The sequence below is a fragment of the Chiloscyllium punctatum genome, unplaced genomic scaffold (assembly GCF_047496795.1).
Source record: "Chiloscyllium punctatum isolate Juve2018m unplaced genomic scaffold, sChiPun1.3 scaffold_1804, whole genome shotgun sequence".
Taxonomy (NCBI): Eukaryota; Metazoa; Chordata; class Chondrichthyes; order Orectolobiformes; family Hemiscylliidae; genus Chiloscyllium; species Chiloscyllium punctatum.
The window spans coordinates 1-24,329 of NW_027311537.1; the positions used below are offsets into that span (position 1 = coordinate 1).

General features: G+C 48.3%; 1 pseudogene; it reads right to left on the reverse strand.

Annotated features, from left to right (window-relative positions):
* Positions 1-2,260: 2,260 nt before the first annotated feature.
* On the reverse strand, positions 2,261-23,656 carry LOC140475567 (cullin-4A-like; annotated as a pseudogene).
* Positions 23,657-24,329: the final 673 nt, after the last annotated feature.

A 24,329-nucleotide genomic window follows, 5' to 3' on the forward strand; every position in this document is an offset into this window, starting at 1 on the left:
TCAGCCCATTGGCCCATCTGGTCCAGATCCTGTTGTATTCTGAGGTAACCCTCTTCACTGCCCACTACACCTCCAATTTTGGTGTCATCTGCAAACTTACTAACTGTACCTCTTATGCTCACATCCAAATCATTTATATAAATGACAAAAAGTAGAGGGCCCAGCACCGATCCTTGTGGCACTCCACTGGTCGCAGGCCTCCAGTCTGAAAAACAACCCTCCACCACCACCCTCTGTCTTCTACCTTTGAGCCAGTTCTGTATCCAGCTATTCATTTATCAAAAGTGTACCATCCCCTCCCTACCAATAAAATAAGAAACAGGAAAGTACAGAGCAAAAAAAAAAAAGAGAAAACTGTGAGAAGTTCCTCATAACGCACGTAAAACTGGCTCCACTGCAGCCTCTGAAGCAAGGAGGGGAAGTGTATTGAACGTAAGCAAACAAGGACAGAATCCCCAAAAGGAAGTATGCTTCGCAAGGACCTATCAACAGGAAATCAGAGAACCAGACATGAGGGGGAAGCAGCTCAGATAATCCTGTACATGGAGAAGACTCACTTTTCACTCACTTGCCAATAAAAAGAAGAGTTAGGTATCGATTACTGTCCAAGTTTTCAGGGCTCACTGACCCTGATCACATAAAAGCAGTTAGGGACATGAAACCACAGGAAACGAAGATCGGAGGGCAGGGATCACCCTTTAGAGGGTCAAAGGTGGGAAAGCATCGGCATAATAAAGATGTGACACCTACAGTCTAAAGTCAGCGTGTACCCAACCTTCTCAGGAAACCCAGAACAAACAGATGGGTCAGAAATTACCAGGCTGAATACCCACGGATCTTGTCACCACAATACATGGGAGACAATGATCCAATTCAGTATGCCTCTTCCAGTTCTGAATACAGATGACCAGCACTTAGAAATGAACCAATGTTGTTGCTCTCACTCCCAGCTGCCATTTATATACCTGCCATATATAATAGTCACTGATTAATTCTTCAGGTTTGCATCAGCATTTATCACGAGTAAATTAGTTACTGGATTAAGCCTTGCAAGTAGCATCTCAATTGCTTCTGAAGGTGCTGGATACCAGACAGAGTCAGTGAAAACTCATCACTCCAAAGTCCGATCACAAAGTCTGAGAGCAGTAGTATGGACATTTGGAATAGGTTCAGGCGTCACGGTGTAGGCACAGCCACACATGGGTTGCTGTCAGCCCACAGCTGGTTGAAGAATCTTTCAAGGTTTAAGGCACAGAAAGACATCACCCGCTGCCCATTCCGTCTGGACCCAGTCTAATCCCACTTTGCAGCATTTGATCCATCCTGGCCCTGAACTTTAAAGAATTTGAGTTGCAAATAAGTGAGTTGAGGGTTCCAACTTTATTGCCTTTTCAGGTGGAGTGTTTTTGACTCCTAACGCCTTTGGGGCAGGACCACTTTTTCTTTTCTTAAAAAAAAAATCTCCCTTCGAATATTTGCATGAATCACTTTAAATTCATACCTCCAAACACTGAAAAGGCAGGAGGGTAGCATGAAGTCATTTGGCAGTCAAATATAGACATGGTGGCCCAAATGGACTTCTTCCAACACCTGTGATTCCACATCCTTCTTATGCCATAAACTTCTAAATGGTATTCTTTCCAGGACTTACCAACCCTCCACAACATACAGAAGGGTTTCCAAACTAACTACAGCCAAGAACATAAGTAGTATTTCTGATCAACGCATCACAATCCCTCCATTTAAAAATGCAAGTCACTTTGGCAATTCTGGAGAACTTAAGATGGACTACTGAGGACTCGGATTTTAGAACTGTAAGGTTATTTTATCTCGTTAACTAAAAGAAAAAGGTTTCCCAGATTAGTAAGCTTTCTGCTGCTTGACCAGTTAGCCCAAGTAGTTTGCTGGCTATAGGCTGGTCAAGCAGTGGGCCTGAAGTATCTAGCCCATCAAAAAACTTCTGACAACAGCAGTAAGATTGGCCCATCTCCTCACCATACAACCTCTCTGACAAAGAGATGGAGATGAAGCATAAGTTATAATTTGGCCTTCCATAAACGCTTGGTGTTCGCCTTATACTGAGACCGCAGCATGTAAATTTTAACCTTTCCAATCTATCACATTTAGAATATTCAACAACGTCTCATTACATGATCAAGGTTTCCTCATCCTGCTGCAACTTCTCTCTGCATCTGCTTGTGAACACCCACATCATGCATTTCCACCAAGTGGAAGCACTTTGCTCGGGAAAACTACGCCCCATGTAAAGGAGGATCAGATTTTAATTCCAAACCAGACTTCGTACATCAGTGCAAGACTCAAGAGTGCATTCTGTGGGGTTATAAAGGCCAGCCGCAGGGGAAACAATGACACAGTAAGGAGACAAAGGCAACCGTTCTTTCACATGAGGAATCCTCCTTAATTTTGCCAGAGGCCTCCTACAAGAATGAAGGTCATCTCGTTTCTTTTGCTCACCAATTCTTAAACCAGCAGACTACATCCTACATAGGGCACTGCAATAAAACACAAGGATCACCACTTACTGTGTGCTTTGATCCAAGTAAGTTATCACTCTATCTGCTTCTTCCTCCAGGCGTTTGTTCACATGGTGAAGGTACTCCGGCACCTACATCAGAATATTAAAATTGAGAGAATAATGAACACTGGCTCCAAGTGTAGAGCTCGTTAAGAATCTTTAAGAATCACTACTACTTGCCTCCCTCTTTTGCATTAGTCTTTGGCCTTCTGCTGCATATAAACAATTGGTCTCCTCCAAAAATTTCTGTTCAAATGATTCCTGGTAGACCTGTTTGATGCAAAGTCTAAATAGTGGAGGCTTCTGTGAAAAAAAAAGAAGTGAATTTCAGAGTTAAAATCTCCCTTACCTGCAGGTCAGACAGCATACTCAGCAAACTTCGGATCAAGCTTCTGTCCACAGCCTCCCCATTTCGCTCTTTTTGGATCAGCAAAAGGATCCCGTCAATGGTTTTGGTCCGGACGATTCTGTCATTGATCACATGGGTTCGGAAAAGCTCTAAACCTATGTCCCTGAAAACATATAAGCAGGGGATCTGTTATTGCTGGCAAATGGCTAAACATTTGAAGGCACACACAGCCTACGCCCAGGAATGCCGGCAATGAAGAAGCAGAGGTGTTAATCTAGCGTCAAACTTGCGATATGCAATTAGAATTTGAAACGCTGCAACCAACGGATGGCGTTCGTTTAGTTATTGCAACGTTCTCTAACAGATCAACTGGCTTTATTCTCAATGTACAGAGGAACCTTGATTATCCAGCATTCGATTAACCCAATTTTGGACTATCCGAATAAGATCACAAAGTCCCGATGCTCAGCGAAACCATTTTATCCGGCCTTCGATCATCCCAACGACGTACTCCCTGCCAGTGTCCTTCGGATAATTGAGGTTCCTCTGTATTTTCAATATCGTGAAATGTGGCAAGAAACACTTCAGCCAGGTCAGATTCAGCCTCTCCAAAGGCTGGGAAAAGGGACACAAGTGTGAGTTGGGCAGTAAGAAGTCAAAGTAAAGGGCAGAAGGAGCGAGTCAGTAAAACCAGAGGAGGGGTTTGGGGAAAACGTGGGAGACGGGGGGGGGGGGGGGGGGGGGGAGAGAAAAAAAGAGGACAGCAGCGAGAGAAACTGAGAACAGAGAACAAAGTGAGTAGGAGAAATTGGGAATCATCTTGCAGTGACAATGGGGAAGGAGTTTGAGAGAGGCAGAATGCTCGACATTTTGGAGATCAAAGTCCTGTCCTTCTCAGTCAAGAGTTACGCTGTGCTACATCAGTGCATTTACTCCTCTGCGGTGTCGAGGCCTGCCTTGCATAACCAGTTTAGATGCTAGTCTGTTGTGCATTATTTTGTTTCCTATTTTCAACCTCACAATAAACAAACCCAAATGAGCACCCAATTATGTACACGTTCAAAACAGGAGATAAAGTGGAGGGGTGGGTGCATGGAACATGATTCCAATAACCACAAGATAGATGTGCTCTGGGTCGGGGGCTCAAGATCAACAAGTCCTGAGTTTAATAACTGCCTAAAGAGGAGGTCTCGCTGGCTCTTCAATTGTAACGCCTCTAATTTCAAGAAACCTACAGAATAAAATTGCTAGACTGGCCAGTGAACGCGTTTGAGGCGGCAAATTATGAGAAGGTTGAGAAGAGGAGAAAACCTGGTCTCTCCCATGTATCTTGAACATACTGACAGCTGAACTGCTGACTTAAATAACCACAGAAGTCCCTTGTGATTCAAACTTAACAACCGCCCACAATTAACTCACCAGATGGACGGCAGCATCGAACTCTGCAGCACGTAGGTTCGGTCGAGAAACAAGAAGATGCTCCTGATCATTATCTGCAGGTAATGGAGACATTTAAAAGCAAGTATGATTGCATTATAAGTAAAAAGCAGCAACACTAAATCCTAGATCAACAGGACAAGAGATGCCCAAGAAAGGATTTCATTTCTGGAGGGCAGTTACTTACCATTTGGCGATAGTGGTCCTGCCAACATTTGTTAATCTTCTTCAGAAACAGACTGCTATCCAGCGAGTCCGTGGAAGCAAGGTCAAGGAAAAACAGATCATCCCTAGTTACCAACAGAATATCTTTCGAAACTGAAAGATCATCCCTTCAAAATAGTTTGTCCGATTACCCATTCAGCATTACCAATGGCACTTAACCAAATGTTCTATCGCGTTAAATTAACGTGAAACACAGTATGGAAAAACTGCCGATGTTGGAGATCAGAGTCGAGACTGTGGTGCTGGAAAAGCACAGCCAGTCAGGCAGCATCTGAGGAGCAGGGAAATCGATGCTTTGGGCGTAAGCCCTTCATCAGGAATGAGGCTTGCAGGCCAGGGGAGGCTGAGAGATAAACAGGAGGTGTATGGGGAAGGAAGCTGGGAATGTGAAAGGTTGGGGGGGGGAATGTCCTGTCTCCCCGATGTAGAGACGACCATATTGGATGCAACAGACACAGTAGATGACGTGTGGAAGTACAGGTATATTTCAGTAGAATGTGTAAGGGATCCTTTGGACGAGGGGAGGGGGGTGGTGTGGGCGCAGGTTTCGCACTTCCTGCGGTGGCAGGGGAAGGTGTCGGGAGGTTGGTGAGGACAGAGGGGTTCTGTCCTTGTTGCGTTGGGAGGGGTGGGGTTCAAGGATGGAGGTGCAGGAAGTGGAGAAGATGTGCTGGAGGGCATCGACCACGTGGGAGGGGAAATTGTGGTTTTTGAAGGAGGAGGAATTGGGAGTAAAGGATGACGTTTTAACAGGAGGCAGGGTGGGAGGTGGTGTGATCCAGGTAGCTGTGGGAGTTGGTGAGATTGTAGTAAATGTTTGTATTTGGTCAGTCACTGGAGCTGGAGAGGTCCAGGAAGGGGAGCGAGGTGTCCGAGATGATCCAGGTGAATTTGAGGTCAGGGTAGGTGTTTGCGAAGTTGATGAACTGTTCAATCTCCTCATGGGAGCACGAGGTATCGCTGATACAGTGATCAATGTAGCAGAGGAAAAGATGAGCCTGTCTCCTGTAAAAATGCCATACCTTATTCCCAATTCCTCCGCCTCATCTGCTCCCAGGAAGACCAATTTTACTATAGAACACACCAAATGGCCGCCTTCTTGAAAATCTGCAATTTCCCTTCCCACGTGGTCGACGATGCCCTCCAGCGCATCTCCTCCACTTCTTGCAGCTCTGCCCTTGAACCCCATCCCTCCAACCGCAACAAGGACAGAACCCCCACCTCCCCTCCCTCCCACCCCACCAACTTCCAGATACAGCACATCATTCTTAGCCATCTGCAAACAGATCCCACCACTGGGGATATATTTCCCTCTCCACCCCTATCTGTGTTTTGGACAGACTATTCTCGCCACGACTCCCTTGTCAGATCCACGACGCCCCCTTCCCCCCACTTCCAGCACCTTCCCCTGCAAGAAGTGCAAAGCCTGTGCCCACACCCACTGCCCAGAACCCCAAAGGATCCTTCCACATCTAACAGAAATGTACCTGTACTTCTACAAACGTCATCTACTGTATCCATTGCACCCGATGTGGTCTCCTCTACATCAGGGAGACAGGATGCCAACTTGCAGATCGTTTCAGAGAACATCACTGGGACACCCACACCCACCAACCCCAGCGCCCTGTGGCTGAACACTTCAACTCCCCTCCCTTTCTGCCAACATGCAGGTCCTGGGCTTCGTCCATCGCCAAACCCTAACCACCCGATACCTGGAGGAAAAACGCCTCATCTCCTGCCTTGGGACCCTCCAACTACAGGGGGTCAATGTGGATTTCACCAGTTTCACCCCCTCCTACTTTATCACAGTCTCAAACCTCCAACTAGGCACCATCCTCCTGACCTTTCCATCTTCCTTCCCAACTATCCGTTCCACCCTCCTCTCTAACCTATCACTTTCATCCCCACCTCTGTTTACCCCTCACATTCCTATGCACCTTGCCCCCAGCTCCCCTTCCCATTTATCTCTAAGTCCCACCAGCCCACAAACCTCATTCCTGATGAAGGGCTCATGCCCGAAACGTCGATTCTCCTGCTCCTTGGATGCTGCCTGACCTGCTGTGCTTTTCCAGCAACACATTCATGAAACACAGCGTGATGAGCTGAGACACCACAAACCCAAGGAAAAACTTCATAGTCATTAAGTATTATTTAGAAAGCACTTCATCCTACCACCTCTCACAATCTGCTTATAACCGGTGAGACGCTGCAACAAGCTAAAGACATTGTTTATCTTAGGATGCAAAAGAAAGCATTCAGCCCCACTGAAGAATGCTAAAAGAATGAGGTAAGCAAAATCACCTCAGCTCACGTTCCCCAAGCTTTGGATTACATTGCTGAATGCTGTTGCGATTTGTCAGGGGCAAAAGTATTGGGAAAATTACATCTACAGTCAGCACTTGAGAAGTGTGATTAGTATAAACAAGATCGTCAGCACGATAATCACCGAGACGTCCCATTCGAGAATTCAAATGAAACTTTTCTTCACAGGCAGTGGTTTGAAATTCTTTTGTCAGATCAACCAGGAAAATTAAACGGAGAGCAGGATGACCACCTCCTAGTCCGCACGCTAGTATTGTGAAAGCTGCCACAGTATGGAATGGTTGAGATAAATAACAGATGCAGTTCAGGGAATGCTATGCAAAAAGTTCAGGCTTTTTTGGGATGAGGACTAGTGCTTCCTGTAAACACACAAGGAAGGCAACAGGATCTCACCTTATATCTTTTCCCTCATGAAGATTGAAACTGGGAGGTGCTTTGGAGCAATGGAGAAGAGACAGCAAGATGCAAAGTATGGAGAAACAAACAGCAATCCTATCCCTGGCCGCCACCATTCATTAAAACCACGAGGGAGAATGCACTGGAGGATTTGCAGGTCAGGTTTGATGGACCAGAGTAGGAGGTACTTCATGTGAGACAGACAATCAGGTATACAGGCCAACTGGGTTAAATGTTCTACACATTCAATGGTATCCATGAAGCAGGCTCCATTTTGGTTTGCTCTCCTCGAAACTGAACCAATTACGTATCGCACAAATTCAGTAGAAAATGCTTTTGTTTTAATTAAATTAGCTTAAAATGGGGTTCCAGCATGCGCACATTAATAGGATTTCATCAGAATGCGTGCTCTATAACAAATCTAACAGAGTCACAATCTAGAATCCCTGCAGTACAGAAAGAGGCCATTTGAGTCATCAAGTCCACACCGATTCTGTGACCACCCAGAACCACCCCACATTTCCCCAAGGCTAATGCACCGAGCCTGCACTTCCCTGGACACCATCGGCAATTAAGCACGGCTAACCCAGCTAAAGTGCACATCGTTGGACTATGGGAGGAAGCTTGAGTAGCCAAAGGAAACCCACACAGACATGGGGAAAACTCCACACAGTCACTCGAGGCTGGAATCAAACCCTGGTCCAGGGCGCTATGAAGCAGTGATGCTAACCACTGAACCACCATGCCATAAAAATGCAAAGTTCAGGAAAAAAAGTTAATTCCTTAACTGGTTGCAGATAGTTTTAACCAACAGTTGATTTTCAATGCCTAATTAGTAGTTTGTGTGTGAAAGCCTCTTACTTTGGTGGATTAATGACAAACACTAAAATTGCTTTGAAATCATTCGGGCTCTTTTCATACAGAAATGTGGCTTCTGCTAGAACTGTACTTACCTGAAAGCTCAGGCAAACCAACAGGATAATGGAAGATTGTGTTAAGTATACAGCCCAAAATAACGACAAGCATCTACATGATATGAATTACAGACAAAGCAATTATGGAGGAGAAAAAGGATATTCCCAAAACTGCAAAATCTGTGCCTTCACGTGGTCTTCACATACCTGTCTCAGTTGTTTGTATAGGGTTGCTGACACTTTATAGGAACACAGATTCTCAACAGCCTGTATGTGACAGAAAAAAATCCATTTCTATATCAATCAGATTGCAATATCAGCGCTTTCTTAAATCTCGATGATGGCCATCCACAACCGCTGCTCAGCCCAGTTAGATATGTCAAAGTGTAGGAACTTCAAGTACTAACTGTGCACCAATTATCGTTGCGATCTGAAGAGGAGAGAACAAAGAGACAGACCTCTCTTGACCACATCATTTCCTTGTGTTTACGAGAATTTTCTTGTCCCCTTAAAATACTCTTCTTTGATGAAGAGATGTTAACAGAGATTTAGTCAAATTCACACCTATTTTTCTCCCGTTAATCACACGTTAGGAGCCTTGAGATATAATAACTACAAACACAAGCTGTTGCTCTGATAAAAGGTAAACAAGTACATACGTTAAACAGCAAACAAACCTTTTGTGTCATTAAGGCATAGGACAAGAATATTTTCAAATCAAACCTGTTCAGACAAGTTAGACAACCTTTCATGGAAGGTGGAAAGTGAACCCAGACCCCCTGCCCCAGAGTTAAGGACACTATCACTGTGCCACAACAGCCCCTAAAATTAAGGTACAAGATTGCACCCTGATTTCTGATTGATGTTGCCTGTCAGATTACTGTTAAGGCACCATAGATATCTGGCCTTGTAGTCGGAAAGTCAAGTTCAAACTCCACCATGGAGAGTTATCAATTAAATACAATCCATCTCTCAAAAACTGAGGTCTGGCACCAGAAGCAAAAAACTATGGAAGTTACCAACAGATGGTTCACTATAGGCCTTCAGAGCAACAAAGACCATCATGCTGAAATATTAAATCTGTTTCTCCCTCCACAGATGCTCCCAGAGCTACTCAGTATTTTTGTTTCAGATTTCCAGCCAGCAAGTGAACTCGACATGCCCACTCTGTCAAGCACACATCTGACTCCATTCTCATACCATATTCCTCACTTCTAATTTCCTCTTGCCAAAAACAGTTAAACAGACGCTTGAAACTAAAGATCAACAAGTCAATTAAGACCTGATACTGAAACTAAAAGGGTAGCATTCTGAGTAAATGTCACATGGACTAGTCTTATAGCTTAGGAATGCAGCAACTAACAGGAGGTCATTTAGTCCCTTGAGCCTGTTCCACCATTCAATGAGATTATGCGTTATTTGTAACCCAAATGGACATGGAGTTTTCTTTTAGTTTGGAAAGGATTTTAACAGTTAACAAAATGAGGTGTGTAAATGGAGTTAAAACTCCGTTACTCTAAGTGAAAAATGGAACAGATACTAGGGATTAAAATTAGCTCCTTCTGTTCAGCTGCTCCTCGGAGGATGGCCAACCACGAGCAAGATAGTTAGATTTAAGTTGGTTTGCAATACCTTAGCTTGGACTCCTTTGAGCACAAAACTTCCAGACAGTCCAAGGTCTCAGTGTTGATGATCCTGATCTGGTATGTACAGATGCCCAACCAACGTTTAAGCCGACGTTACATCAACCACAAATTCCTTCACCCAAAATTTAAAGGGCTTTGGAGCAAGGGTTGGTCTTTTGGCCCATCAAGCCTGCTCCATGATGAGATAATACAATGGTTGTTCTGTTTGTGGTCTCAGCTCCACTTGCCAGTCTAGACATAAACTCTTGACCCCTTGTTTATAAGCACTCTATTGAACTTAGCCCTGAGTAAATTTAAAGATCCAACCTCCACTAACTCCTGGAGAAGAGAATTCCACACTAAGAAGCCTCTTCATTCCTTCCAGTATCCACATTATCCAAAAAATGCCAAAGAACTGCAGATGCTGGATATGGAGTTACAGTCACACAGCACAGAAACAGACCCATTGGCCCAACTTGCCCACACCAACACAAGAACAGACATTGTTTGAAACCTCGGCAGGTCTGCCAGTATCTGTGGGGAGAATGCAGAGCTAGAAAGCAGAAGGAGCCTTCTGTCTGAAGAAGGGTCATTGGACCCAAAGTGTTAACTCTGCTTTCTCTGCCAACATACTGCTGGACCTGCTGAGTTTTCCCAGCAATTTCTGTTTTCGTTCCACACCATCCAATCCTCTTGCCAGCTAAGTTTAATAAAGATCCACCCTCACTCTTCAAGTGGGTGTGGGCCTAAATTGTTCAAACTTAAAAGTTCTTCATCCAAGGACAGTGTAGAAGCTCTGGCTCAGAAGTTAATCTGAGAACACTGTGGATCTCCGAGCAGGGGAACACTCTTTGGTTTAGTTATCAATGTCATTTTTGCTGTCTGAACACTGCAACTGAGAGTCTCAGGACTTGGGTTCGATTTTTAGATCCAATACCTTTGGAAGGTGTAACCAGCAATGGATGACCATAAAGCACACAACTCCAGGTGCACTGGAATTTCAGCAGCACAATTTCAGGTCCCATTCCTCTGTTCGGTCATTTGTGCCACATTCAATTGGATAGTATGTAGCAGTGCAAACTTTAGATCAGCAAACAGACTTAACACTCTAGTCTCAGGTTATTTTTACAGCCTTTATTGCTGCGTCCTTTCGATATTGAGCAGGCTGGCAAAGTCTGCAGCAACACCCAGGGCTGAGGGGGCACTGCAAATCTTCATCTATCTTACAAATTAGTAACCATGAGGATGCTGTCGAGTGTGGTTACCTGATAAAGTTCTTCCAAATTATATTTTATTGATGTGCTATTCTGAATGGCATCCACAGCTTCATGAAGTTTCTGCCACGTATCCTGAGTGTAGTTGTCTGGCAATTTTGGTTTATCTGTTGGGAAACAAACAGGAAGCAACACTGCTGTAGGGCAGACATTTCCATTCAGGCTTGGGATCAATAATAGAGAATAAAATTATATACTACAAAAACAACGCAGACGAGTGTCAGAGATCTGAAAGGCTAAAAGCAGTATTGCGGACTTTGGAAGCAACTTAGAAATACAAAAGACTTTCAGAACCACATGGGAAAGAGGTGGTGGTGAAGGCACTTGGGATAAAGGAATCATCTCACTTTGGCAGCTGAGCTGTTTGGGAGCAAGCGGACAGCAACCTGGGAAGGTAAGTGATATAAATTACCTCAGGGATTTGTGGCCTTCACTTCAATAACAGCGCTATTTGGGAGCGAGCAGACAGAAGCCTGGGAAGGCAAGGGTTTCCAATTCTGAGGGGGGGAAACTGAAAAGTGACATGATAGGAGGGCTGTTATTTGACTGGCTAATAAGGAGCTTGGAGCTGAAAATGCGTTGCTGGAAAAGTGCAGCAGGTCAGGCAGCATCCAGCATTCTTCAGGAAGGGCTCATGCCCGAAACGTCGATTCTCCTGTTTCCTTGGATGGTGCCTGACCTGCTGCACTTTTCCAGCACCACATTTTCAGCTCTGATCTCCAGCATCTGCAGTCCTCACTTTCTCCTAATAAGGAGCTTGCTAAATTTGAATGTGAGTTAAATTGAATCTTGTTAAATTATTGGCTGCTATCAGTGAGATAGTAAGCAAAGAGGAAAAAACAGGTAATTTGTGTTTACAAAAACAAATTCAAAACTAATGCTCTTTGGGAGGGTTTAAACTAATTCAGCAGGGGGATGGGGACCTGAATTGTAGCTCGAGTGCACAGGAGGTTGAGAGTAGTGAGGTCATAAATAAGGTTTCAAGGTTGCAAGAATGTACCACCAGGCAGGAAGGTGGTTTGAAGTGTGTCTACATCAACGCCAGGAGCATCCAGAATAAGGTGAGTGAACTTGCAGCATGGGTTGGTACCTGGGACTTCGATGTGGTGGCAGTTTTGGAGACATGGGTAGAGCAGAGTCAAGAATGGTTGTTGCAGGTTCTGGGGTTTAGATGTTTCAGTAAGAACAGGGGTGGTGGTAAAATAGGGAGACGTGTGGCATTATTAGTCAAGGACAGTATTACGGTGACAGAAATGACGTTTGATGAGGAATTGTTTACTGAGGTAAGAAACAGGACAAGTCACCCTTTTGGGAGTTTTCTATAGGCCTCTGAAAAGTTCCAGAGATGTACGGGAAAGGATAGCAAATAAGATTTTGGATAGGAGTGAGAGTAATAGGGTAGTTGTTATGGGAGGCTTTAACTTTCCAAATATTGACTGGAAACGCTATAGTTCTAGTACTTTAGATAGGTCAGTTTTTGTCCAATGTGTGCAGGAGAGTTTCCTGACACAGAGTGTAGACAGGCCAACAAGAGGCAAGGCCACATTGGATTTGGTACTGGCTAATGAACCCAGCCAGGTATAAGATTTGGAGATAGGTGAGCATTTGGTGATAGTGACCACAATTCTGTCATGTTTACTTTAGCGATGGAAAGGGATATACCACAGGCCAAGAGTTATTGCTGGGGGAAAGGCAATTATGATGCGATTAGGCAAGACTTAGGATGCATAGGATGAGGAAAAACTACAGGGGATGGGCACAATTGAAATGTGGAGCATACTCAAGGAACAGCTACTGTGTGTCCTTGATAAGTATGTACCTGTCAGGTAGGGGGGATGTGGTCGAGAGAGGAAGCTGTGGTTTACTAAAGAAGTCAAGAGAGGGAGGCTTATGTAAAATTGAGATGTGAAGGCTCAGTTAGGGAGCTTGAGAGTTACAAGTCAGCGAAGAAAGATCTAAAGTGAGAGCTAAGAAGAGCCAGCGGGGGACATGAGAAGTTTTTGGCGGATAGGATCAAGGAAAACCCTAAAGCTTTCTATAAGGTATGTCAGGAATAAAAGAATGACGAGAGGAAGGTCAGGACCAATCAAGGACAGTAGTGAGAAGTTGTGCGTGGAGTCTGAAGAGTTAGGAGAGGCACTAAATGAACACTTTTCATCAGTATTCACACTGGAAAAAGACAATGCTGTCGAGGAGCATACTGAGATACAGGCTACTAGACTAGATGGGATTGAGGTTCACAAGGAGGTGGTGTTAGCAATTCTGGAAAGTGTGAAAATAGATAAATTCCATCCTGCCCAGGGGACTTATCTTTGGATCCTCTGGCAAGCTAGGGAGGAGTTTGCTGTGCCTTTGATCTTTATGTCGTCATTGTCCACAGGAATAGTGCCAGAAGACGTCATCCCCTTGTTCAAGATGGGGAGTAGAGACAACCCTGGTAATTATAGACCAGTGAGCCTTACTTCAGTTGTAGATAAAGTGTTGGAAAGAATTATGAGAGAGAGGATTTATAACAATCTCGAAAGAAATAATTTGCTGAGGGATAGTCAACATGGTTTTGTGAAGGGTAGGTCGTGCTTTACTAACTTTATTGTGTTCTTTGGGAAGGTGACCAAATAGGTGGATGAAGGTAAAGCAGTTGATGTGGTGTATATGGATTTCAGTAAAGTGTTGGATAAAGTTCCCCTCAGTAGGTTATTGCAGAAAATACAGAGGCATGGGATTGAGAGTGATTTAGTGAGTTGGATCAGAAACTGGCTATGTGAAAGAAGACAGAGGGTGGTGGTTGATGGGAAATGTTCACCCTGGAGGTCAGTTACTAGTGGGGTGCCGCAAGGATCGGTTTTGGGCCACTGCTGTTTGTCATTTTTATAAATGACCTGGATGAGGGTGTAGAAGGTTGGGTTAGTAAATTTACGAATGATACTAAAGTCAGTGGAACTGTGGACTGTGCATGTTGCAGGTTACAGAGGGACAGAGATAAGCTGCAAAGCTGGGCTGAGAGGTGGCAAATGGAGTTTAACGTGGAAAAGAGAGGGGTGAATCACTTTGGAAGGAGTAACAGGAATATAGATTACAGGACTAATGTTAAGATTCTTGGTATTGTCGATGAGAAGAGAGATCCCAGTGTTCATGTGCATACATCCCCGAAGGTTGCCACCCAGGTCGATAGGATTGTTACGTAGGTGCATGGTGTGTTAGCTTTTATTGGTAGAACAAAGAGCAATCCAGGACAGGAACAGGCCCTTCAGCCCTCCAAGACTCATCCAGATCCTCTATCTAAACCTGTCACCTATTTTGTAATGTCTGTATCTCTTTGCTCCCTGCCCATTCATGTACCTGTCTAGATACATCTTAAATGATGCCATCGTGCCCGCCTCTACCACCTCTGCTGGCAGTTCATTCCAGGCACCCACCACACTCCATGCATATCTCCCCTAAACTTTCCCCCCCTCACCTTGAACTCGTGACCCCCTAGTAACTGAGTCTCCCACTCTGGGAAAAGGCTTCTATATCCTTCATGATTTTGTAGACCTCAATCAGGTCTCCCCTCAACCTCAGTCTTTCTAATGAAAATAATCCTAATCTACTCAACCTCTCTTCATAGCTAGCACCCTCCATACCAGGCAACATCCTGGTGAACGTCCTCTGCACCCTCTCCAAAGCATCCACATCCTTTTGGCAACGTAGGACTGTACACAGTATTCCAAACGTGACCGAACCAAGGTTTTAAACAACTGTCACATGACCTGCCAACTCTTGTAGTCAATGCCCCGTACGATGAAGGAAAGCATGCCGTATGCCTTCCTGACCACTCTATTGACCTGCGTTGCCATCTTCAGGGAATAATGGACCTGAACACTCAGATCTCTCTGTACATCAATTTTACAAGAATGGAGTTTCAGAGCCACGAGGTCACGTTGCAGCTGTACAAAACTCTGGTGTGACCTCTGGAGTATTGTGTACAGTTCTGGTCACCACATTATAGGAAGGACATGGAAGCACTGGAAAGGGTGCAGAGGAGATTTACCAGGATGTTGCCTGTATGGAGGGAAGGTCTTATGAGGAAAGCCTGAGGCTGTTTCATTGGAGAGAATAAGGGTGAGAGGTAACTTAATAGAGATATACAAGATGATCAGAGGATTAGACAGGGTGGATAGTGACAGCCTTTTTCCTCGGATGGTGACGGCTAGCACGAGGGGACAGAGCTTTAAATTTAGGGGTGATAGATATAGGACAGATGTCAGAGGTAGTTTCTTTACTCAGTAGTAAGGACGTGGAACGCCCTGTCTGCAACAGTAGTAGACTCACCAACTTTAAGGGTAGCTAAATTGGCATTGGATAAACCTTTGGATGATAATGGAATAGTGTAGGTTAGATGAGCTTCAGATCGGGTTCACAGGTTGACGTAACATCGAGGGCCGAAGGGCCTGTACTGCACTGTAAGGTTCTATATTCTAATTAAATAAAATAAGGATGATGGACAGGTGATGTGCTATTTCAGCATGACGTGGGAGTTGGTGACCCCACTGTGGTTCCCAGTGCCTATGTCTGTAGTAAATGTTGTTTGCTGGAGTCTGAGCTTGGAACATTGCTACATTTCAGGGAGTTGGGAGAGCTATGTTTCAGGACACAGTCAGACCCCCTTAGACTAACTAACTCCAATTCAGCCAGTGGTCAGGGATGGGAGGGTGTGATTGTGAGTGAGGCAGGGAGAGGAATCCAGGGGGAGGAGCTGCCAGAGCCACAACCCTTGTTAAACAGGGTTGCTCCCTGTGTGAACGGGAATGGGAATTGCAGGGAGGATGAGCCGACTGACTGCAACACTGTTGTGCAGGGAGGTGGGGAGGGTGGGAGAATGTCATTGTAATTGGGGACAGGACAGTTAGAGGCATAGACACTGTTCTCTGTGACCAGGATTGAGAGTCCCGAAGGTTGTGTTGCCTGCCTGGTGCTCGGGTTGGGATATCTCATCAGGGGTGCAGAGGAACTTGGAGTGGGAGGGTAAAAATCCAAAGGTCATCATTCACATAGGTACGAGTGTAGATAAGATTCAGACAGAGGTTCTGCTCAGGAAGTACGAACAGTTAGGAGCTAAATTAAAAAGCAGAACTAAAAAAAGGTAATAATCTATGTATTACTACCTGAGCCATGAGCTAATTGGCACAGGGTCAATATGATTAAGACGACAAGTGCATGGCTGAAAGATTAGTGTGGGAGAAATGGGTTAAACTTCATGGGACACTGGCACCAGTACTGGGAAAGAAGGGAACTGTTCCAACGTGCTGGTCTTCATCTGAATCATGCTGGGACCAGAGTCCATGTGAATCACATAACTTGGGTTGGAGACAGGGCTTTAACCTAAACAGGGAGTGGGAGGAGGGGTCAGTTAGAGAGGAAATTAGAAAACTCACATTAAAGAAGGAGGTATGAGTGCAGGTTAGTAATGTGGTGGATGGTTACCAGATAATAAAGATGAGGGACAGAATAAGCAAATAGCTTTATGCATTAAGGGAACTTGAAAAAAAAGTAGGGAAATTTACCAGTGGAACAAATTTAAAAGTTCTGTATCAAAATGCAAAAAGCATTCAAAATAAAATGGATGAACTAATTGCGCAGTTAGATGTACAGGGGTACAATCTAGTTGGGATTAGGGGGAGTTGGCTGCAGGCTGACCAAGGATGGGAACTGAGTGTCTCAGGGTAGATTGTGTTGGGATATTTGGTTAGTATGGATGGGTTGGACCGAAGGGTGGGTTTCCATGCTGTACATCTCTATGACTCTATGACAGGAAAAAAAGAAAAGGTGGTGGAGTAGCATTGCTGGTTAAAGAGCAGAAAAAATTAACACAATTGTGACAAAGGATATTACAGTTGAGCTGAGAAATACCAAGGGGCAAAAAGCATTCGTGGGTGTCATACACAGACGCCGAAACGGCAGTGATGCTGGAAATGGCATTGATCAGGAAATTAAAGAGGTGTGTAATAAGAGAATATTGATGATCACAAGTGTTTTTAATCTGCACATATATTGGGCAAATCAAATTAGCCATAATGCCATGCAGGAGGAATTCCTGCAGTGTATACAGGATGGCTTTCTTGAACTATATATGGAGGAGCCAACTGTAAAAGGAATCATTGCCAATCTAGCTGTGCAAGACCCCTTAGAGCCACCATATGATAAGAAATTTTTTTTAATCAAGATAGAGTGAGATAGTTGATTCCGAGACTAGGATGCTGCATGTTAATAAAGGAAACTATGAGAATATGAGAAGTTGGCCTTGGTAGATTGGGGAAGAGTTACTTAAAGGGATGACAATGGATAGGTAGTGACAAACATTCAAGGAATGCATGGGGGTACTGCCCGAAACATCGATTTTTCCTGCTCCTCAGATGCTGCCTAACCTGCTGTGCTTTTCCAGCACCACTCTAATCTGAATGGCAACAACTGTTTATTCCTGTTCAGCACAAAAGCAAAATGAGTAAGAGGGCCAAACCATGGATTACAAAGGAAGTTAGAGATAGTGCCTGATCCAAAGGAAGAAACATATAGATTGGCCAAGAAAAATAATAGCTGAGAATTTGGAGCCGTTTAGAATTCCAAGAAGGACGAAAGGATTAAGAAGGGGAAAATACAGTATGAAAGTAAGTTTCCAGGGAACTTACATTAAGACATCAAGACTGTCTCCAGGTACACAAAAAGAAAGAGATAAGTGAAGACAAATGTTGGTCCCCTCCATACAGAAACAGGGGAACGTATAATAGGGGACAAAGAAATAGCTGAGCAACTAAATACATACTTTGATTCTGCCTTCACAAAAGAGAAATCAGATACCAGAAATGTTGGAGAATGCAGGATTTAGAGAGGGGGAAGAACTGAGGGAGATCAATATTAGTAAAGAAATAGTGCTGAGAAAATTGAGGGGATTGAAGGCAAATAAATCCCCAGGCCCTGAAAATCTATATCCCATAGTACTTAAGGAAATGGCTCTAGAAATAGTGGATGGACTGATGGTCATCTTCCAGGATTCTGCAGACTCTGGAAGAGGCCCTGCAGATTGGACGGGTAGCTTCAATATTCAAAAAGGGAAATCAGGGAATTATAGACCAGTTAGCCTAACATCAGTAGTGGGGACAATTCTCAAATCCATTATCAAGGATTTTATAGCAGAACATTTAGAAAGCAGCGGCAGAATCAGACAGAGGCAGTATGGATTTATGAAGGGGAAATCATGTCTGACAAATTTGTTGGAATTCTATGAAGATGTAACTAGTAGAGTTGACAAGGGGGAGCCAGTTGATGTGATATATTTGGACTTTCAGCAAGCGTTTGACGAAGGCCCACTTAAGACATTGTTGTGCAAGATTAAAGCACATGGGATTGCGGAAAGTGTACTCAGATGGATAGAAATCTGATTGGCAGAGAGGAAACAAAGAGTAGGAATTAATGGGTCCTTTTCAAATTGGCAGACAGTAGGTACGAGAGGGATCAGTGCTTGGACCCCAGCAATTTACAATACATATTAATGATTTGGATGAAGGAACAAAACGTAACATCTGAAAGTTTACAGATGATACCAAGTTGGGTGGGAAGGTGAACTGTGACAGGGATGTAGAAGTCCTTCAGCGTGATCTGGACAGGTTGGGTGAGTGGGCAAATCAATGGTGGTTGCAATATAATTTGGATTAATGTGAGGTTATTCACTTCAAGGAGGCAGATTACTACCTGAATGGCTGTACATTGGAAGAGGGGAGTATGCAGTGGGGCCTGGGTGTCCAGCACCATCACTGAAGGTTGGTATGCAGGTGGTAAAGAAGGCAAATGGTATGTTGGCCTTCGTTGTGAGAGGTTTTGAGTACGGATGTGTTATTGCAGTTATGCATGGCCGTAGTGAGGCTACACCTAGAATAATGTGTGCAGTTTTGATCTCCTTTTCTGAGGAAGGATGCTCTTACTCTTGATGGAGTGCAGCAAAAGTTTATCAGGCTAATTCCAGGTCAGTGGGACGATGTATGAGAAGAGATTGACTAGGTTTGGATTATTTTCGCTGGAGTTCAGACGAGTGAGGGGGTGGGATCTCAGAGACTTATAAAATTCTAACTGGACTAGACAGGGTAGATGCAGGGAGGATGTTCCTGATATTGGATGTGTCCAGAATCAAGGGTGACAGTCTGAGGGTTCGGTGGACCATTTAGGACAGAGATGAGGAAACATTTCTTCACCCAAAGAGTGGTGAGCCTGTGGAAGTCATTACCATAGGTAGTAGTTGATGCCAAAACATTGAATGTATTCAAGAGGTGGCTAGATCTAGCACTTGGGGCAAATGGGATCAAAGGTTATGGGGAGAAAACAGGATTAGGCTATTGAGTTGGATGATCAACCATGACTGTGATGAATGGCTTTCTCCTGCTATTGTAGACCAAAACAAAGGATATGGTGGAAAAGAGAATGTGGAAGTGCAGAGTCTCTTGGGGAAGTGTAGAGGGGCTACTTCTGTAGATAAGTGGCTCAATGTTAGCCATATTTTAAAATGCTAGCAAGGCCAAAAGTAAGGTGACCCACAAGGTATGCATCCCAAAGGTACTAAAGGAGGAGGTCAGGTCTCTTGTAGAATTTTCCTATTCCTAAGAATGGAAGGACTACTAATATTAAATCACTAATTTACGCTAGTAGCTACACTTCAAAGAGCACTTTCAGTGACTTGGAATCACTTTAGGACGTACTGATGTTGTGAAAAGCAAGGCACATGCAAGTACCTTCATTCCTGGTCTGGATAAACATGGAGTGTATCTACAATATATGGTGAAGTGGGTACTAAGAAAGGAACAGACTAATGGGGAAAAGTCAATATGCATATGCATTCTTGCTTTAGTTAAGTTCATTTTTTAAATATTATTTTGTTATTTGCAGAAACTGTTAGCTCAGGTACAAAAATCTTGTCACACAATTGGGGGAAACAATAAAAAGAATGAAACTACTTGCATTTATTTGAGAATAAAACATCTAGCAGTACTTCAGTGAAAGATTATCAAATAAAATTTGACAGCAAACTGATGAAGAGATGCAGGGTAAATTGATAAAATTTATGACTACCTCAAGAATTTTAACAAACATCTTTGAAATGTAGAAGCAAGTGACGACGAAGGTAGAAACTGGCTATCCTGTCACATCTCCCTCTACTGACAGTGCAACCTCCCATACAGACACCACTAGACAGAACTATGTGGGAAGCAAGGGAGGAGATTACTGGGGGCTCTTGACATGAATTTTCAAATCGTCTATAGACATAGGGGTGCCAGAAGACAGTTCATGTGGTACTTTCAAGAAGGATGGCAAGAATGAGTCAGGACTGAGGCAAACATCTATGGTAGCTCCACATTGAGAGGCAAGGATTAATCAAGGACAGTCAACATGGCTTTGTCAAGGGGGCCTCGTGTAAAACAGATGAGTGTAGTGTGATTGATGTTGTTTTCGTGGTCCTAATAGCAGCATGGTGGCTGGCACTACTGCCTCACAGCACCAGGGTTCGATTACAGTTTTGGGTGACTGTCTGGGCAAAGTTTGTGCATTCTCCCTGAGTCTTTGTGGGTTTCCTCTGGGTGTTCCGATTTCAGGTTAGGTGGATTAGCCAAGGGAAATACAGGGCTACAAGGATAGGGTAGGGGTGGGACACTCCTGCGTCCACACTGCAGAGATTCTATGAAGTCTCACGTGGGTAGGTGAAGAAACTAAAAAGCCTGTGGGATCCAGGGCCAAGCAGATATGATCGGAGAAGCTCACAGGTGACACAAACATTGGTGGTTTGGTAAACAGCGAGGAGACATTACAGACGGTGGTGGTGGTGTGGGAGGCTCGTTAATCACAGAGGGGGGAAGAAGTAAAAAAAGAGGGTGAAGAGATGCAGTTTGAAGGACAGCGTATTGGGGAGAGGGGGTGTGCAGAGGGGAGGGAGGTGGTGTGCGGGGGAGGGGAGAAAGAGGGTGTGTGGGGGGGGAAGAGGGGGTGTGTGGGGGGGGGGGAAGAGGGGGTGTGTGGGGGGGGGGGAAGAGGGGGTGTGTGGGGGGGGGGGAAGAGGGGGTGTGTGGGGGGGGGGGAAGAGGGGGTGTGTGGGGGGGGGGGGGAAGAGGGGGTGTGTGGGGGGGGGGGAAGAGGGGGTGTGAGGGGGTGGGGAGGGAAGAGGGGGTGTGTGGGGGGGGGAGGGAAGAGGGGGTGTGTGGGGGGGGGGAAGAGGGGGTGTGTGGGGGGGGGGAAGAGGGGGTGTGTGGGGGGGGGGGGAGAGAGGGGGTGTGTGGGGGGGGGGGAAGAGGGGGTGTGTGGGGGGGGGGGAAGAGGGGGTGTGTGGGGGGGGGGGGAAGAGGGGGTGTGTGGGGGGGGGGGAAGAGGGGGTGTGTGGGGGGGGGGGAAGAGGGGGTGTGTGGGGGGGGGGAAGAGGGGGTGTGTGGGGGGGGGGAAGAGGGGGTGTGTGGGGGGGGGGGAAGAGGGGTGTGTGGGGGGGGGGAAGAGGGGTGTGTGGGGGGGGGGAAGAGGGGGTGTGTGGGGGGGGGGGGAAGAGGGGGTGTGTGGGGGGGGGGGAAGAGGGGGTGTGTGGGGGGGGGGAAGAGGGGGGTGTGGGGGGGGGGAAGAGGGGGTGTGTGGGGGGGGGGAAGAGGGGGTGTGTGGGGGGGGGGAAGAGGGGGTGTGGGGGGGGGGGAAGAGGGGGTGTGTGGGGGGGGGGGGGAAGAGGGGGTGTGTGGGGGGGGGGGAAGAGGGGGTGTGTGGGGGGGGGGGGGGTGGGGGGGGGTGTGAGGGGGTGGGGGGGGAGAGGGGGTGTGGGGGGGGGGGGGGGTGTGGGGGTGTGGGGGGGGGGGTGTGGGGGGGGGGTGTGGGGGGTGTGGGGGGGGGGGTGTGGGGGGGGTGGGGGGGGGAGGGGGGTGTGGGGGGTGTGGGGGGTGGGGGGGGGGTGTGGGGGGGGGGGGGGTGTGGGGGGGGGGGGGTGTGGGGGGTGGGGGGGGGGTGGGTGTGGGGGGGGGGGGGGGGGGGGGGGTGTGGGGGGGGGGGGGGGGAAGGGGGGGGTGTGGGGGGGGGGGGAGAGGGGGGTGTGGGGGGGGGGGAGAGGGGGTGTGTGGGGGGGGGGGGGGTGTGGGGGGGGGGGGGGGTGTGGGGGGGGGGGGGGGGGGTTGGGGGTGGGGGGGGGGGTGGGGGGGGTGTGGGGGGGGGGGGGGGTGTTGGGGGGGGGGGGGGGGTGTGGGGGGGGGGAAGAGGGGGGGTTGTGGGGGGGGGGGGGGGGGTTGGGGGGGGGTGTTGGGGGGGGGGGGGGGGTGTGGGGGGGGGGGTGTGGGGGGGGGGGGTGGGGGGGGGGGTTTGGGGGGGGGGGGGGGTTGGGGGGGGGGGGTTGTGGGGGGGGGGGGTTTGGGGGGGGTTTGTGGGGGGTGGGGGGGGGGGGGGGTGGTGGGGGGGGGGGTTTGGGGGGGGGGTTTGGGGGGGGGGGGGTTGTGGGGGGGGGGGTTGTGGGGGGGGGGTGGGGGGGGGTTGGGGGGGGGGGGAAGGGGGGTGGGGTGGGGGGGGGTTGGGGGGGGGGGTTTGGGGGGGGGGGGGGGTTGGGGGGGGGGGTTGTGGGGGGGGGGTTTGGGGGGTGGGGGGGAAGTGGGGTTGTTGGGGGGGGGGGTGGGGTGGGGGGGGGGTGTGGGGGGTGGGGTGTGGGGGGGGGGGTTGGGGGGGGGGGGGGTGTTGGGTTGGGGGGGGGGTGGGGGGTGTGGGGGTGGGGGGGGAGGGGGGTGGGGGGGGGGGGGTGGGTGGGGGGGGGGGGGGGTGGGGTGTGGGGGGAGGGGGGGTGTGGGGGGGGGGGTTGTGGGGGGGGGGGGGGGGGGGGGTGTGGGGGGGGGGGGGGGTGGGGGGGGGGTGGGGTTTGGGGGGGGGGGGGGGGGGGGTGTGGGGGGAGGGGGTGTGGGGAGGGGGGGGGGGGGAAGTATCCGGGGTTTGGGGGTGGGGTGTGTGTGTGTGTGTGTGGGGGGGGGGGGGGGGGGGTATGAAGATGAGGAAGGTAGCAGGCGGCTAGCACACTAGGAGTTTTGATGAGGTTTATGGAGGATGAAGGATGACAGGGGGTAGAGCAGATATAAGTTGGGGTGCCGAGCAGCGCCGGCGAGGAGTTGGTTTTGCGCGAGTGGGGCGGCCGCTGCTCGGCCATCGCGGGGCCCGGGCCGGGTCCGGGGTCGTTAGCCGCGGCCTCGGCCTCTCCGTCACCCTCTGCCGGGTTGGAGCAGCCCCGATACCGCCGCTTGGCGCCCAGCGGCTGAGGGGGCGAGGAGGAGGAGGAGGAGGAGGAGGAGGAGGAGGGAGGAGCGGCTCCCCGCCTGGGCCTGGGCCTGGGCTCTCCGCTGCCGCTTCCCCCCCCGTCCCCCGGGCTCCCTCACATCGGCGGCCGGCCTCTCCTCTCCTCCTCCTCCTCGGGGATGCAGGGAGGAGCCGGAGCCCCCGCCGCCGGCCGCAGCATCAGCCGGGGGAGGGGATCGGGAGGTGCCTCCTTCTCCACCTGCAGGACCCGGGCCCGGTTCTGGCCTCGGGGCCCTCACACCGGGACAGTCAAAGGGAGGGAACAACGGGCCGACAGACCGGAAACTGACACCTCTCACCCCCCCCCCCCCCGTGACCCCTCACCCTGGAGACGGCCACTTCCGGCCTTCACACCGGACAGTCAAAGGGGGGAGGAAAACAACGGGCCGACAGACCGGAAACTGACACCTCTCACCCCCCCGTGACCCCTCACCCTGGAGACGGCCACTTCCGGCCTTCACACCGGGACAGTCAAAGGGGGGAGGAAAACAACGGGCCGACAGACCGGAAACTGACACTTCTCACCCCCCCGTGACCCCTCACCCTGGAGACGGCCACTTCCGGTTATGCGCTGGAGAGGGGAGGCAGATGCTGGTCTCACCTTCCCCTCCCCCCTGTTGCCAGCAGAACGGTAAGGGGCTTTAAATCAGGGCGAGTCAAGGGAGGGAGGGAAAGTTTCAGGAGCGACAATGATCCGGGTGTTATATGTACGTGTCATTACAGCAGAGTCCAGATGAGAGAGTGGTGCTGGAAAAGCACAGCAGGTCAGGCAGCACCTGAGCGGCCTGTCATTGAAGGGGCCAGTCACTGCAGGTGGTGGGACCTCCTGAAATCAGAAACGCTGCAAGTCAGCGGTGAGTCATGAAGGATTGAAGATGGCGGAGAGAGCAGTGACTAAGAGTACTCCCTGAGGAATGATGTTGAGGCAGTGGGTGAGAA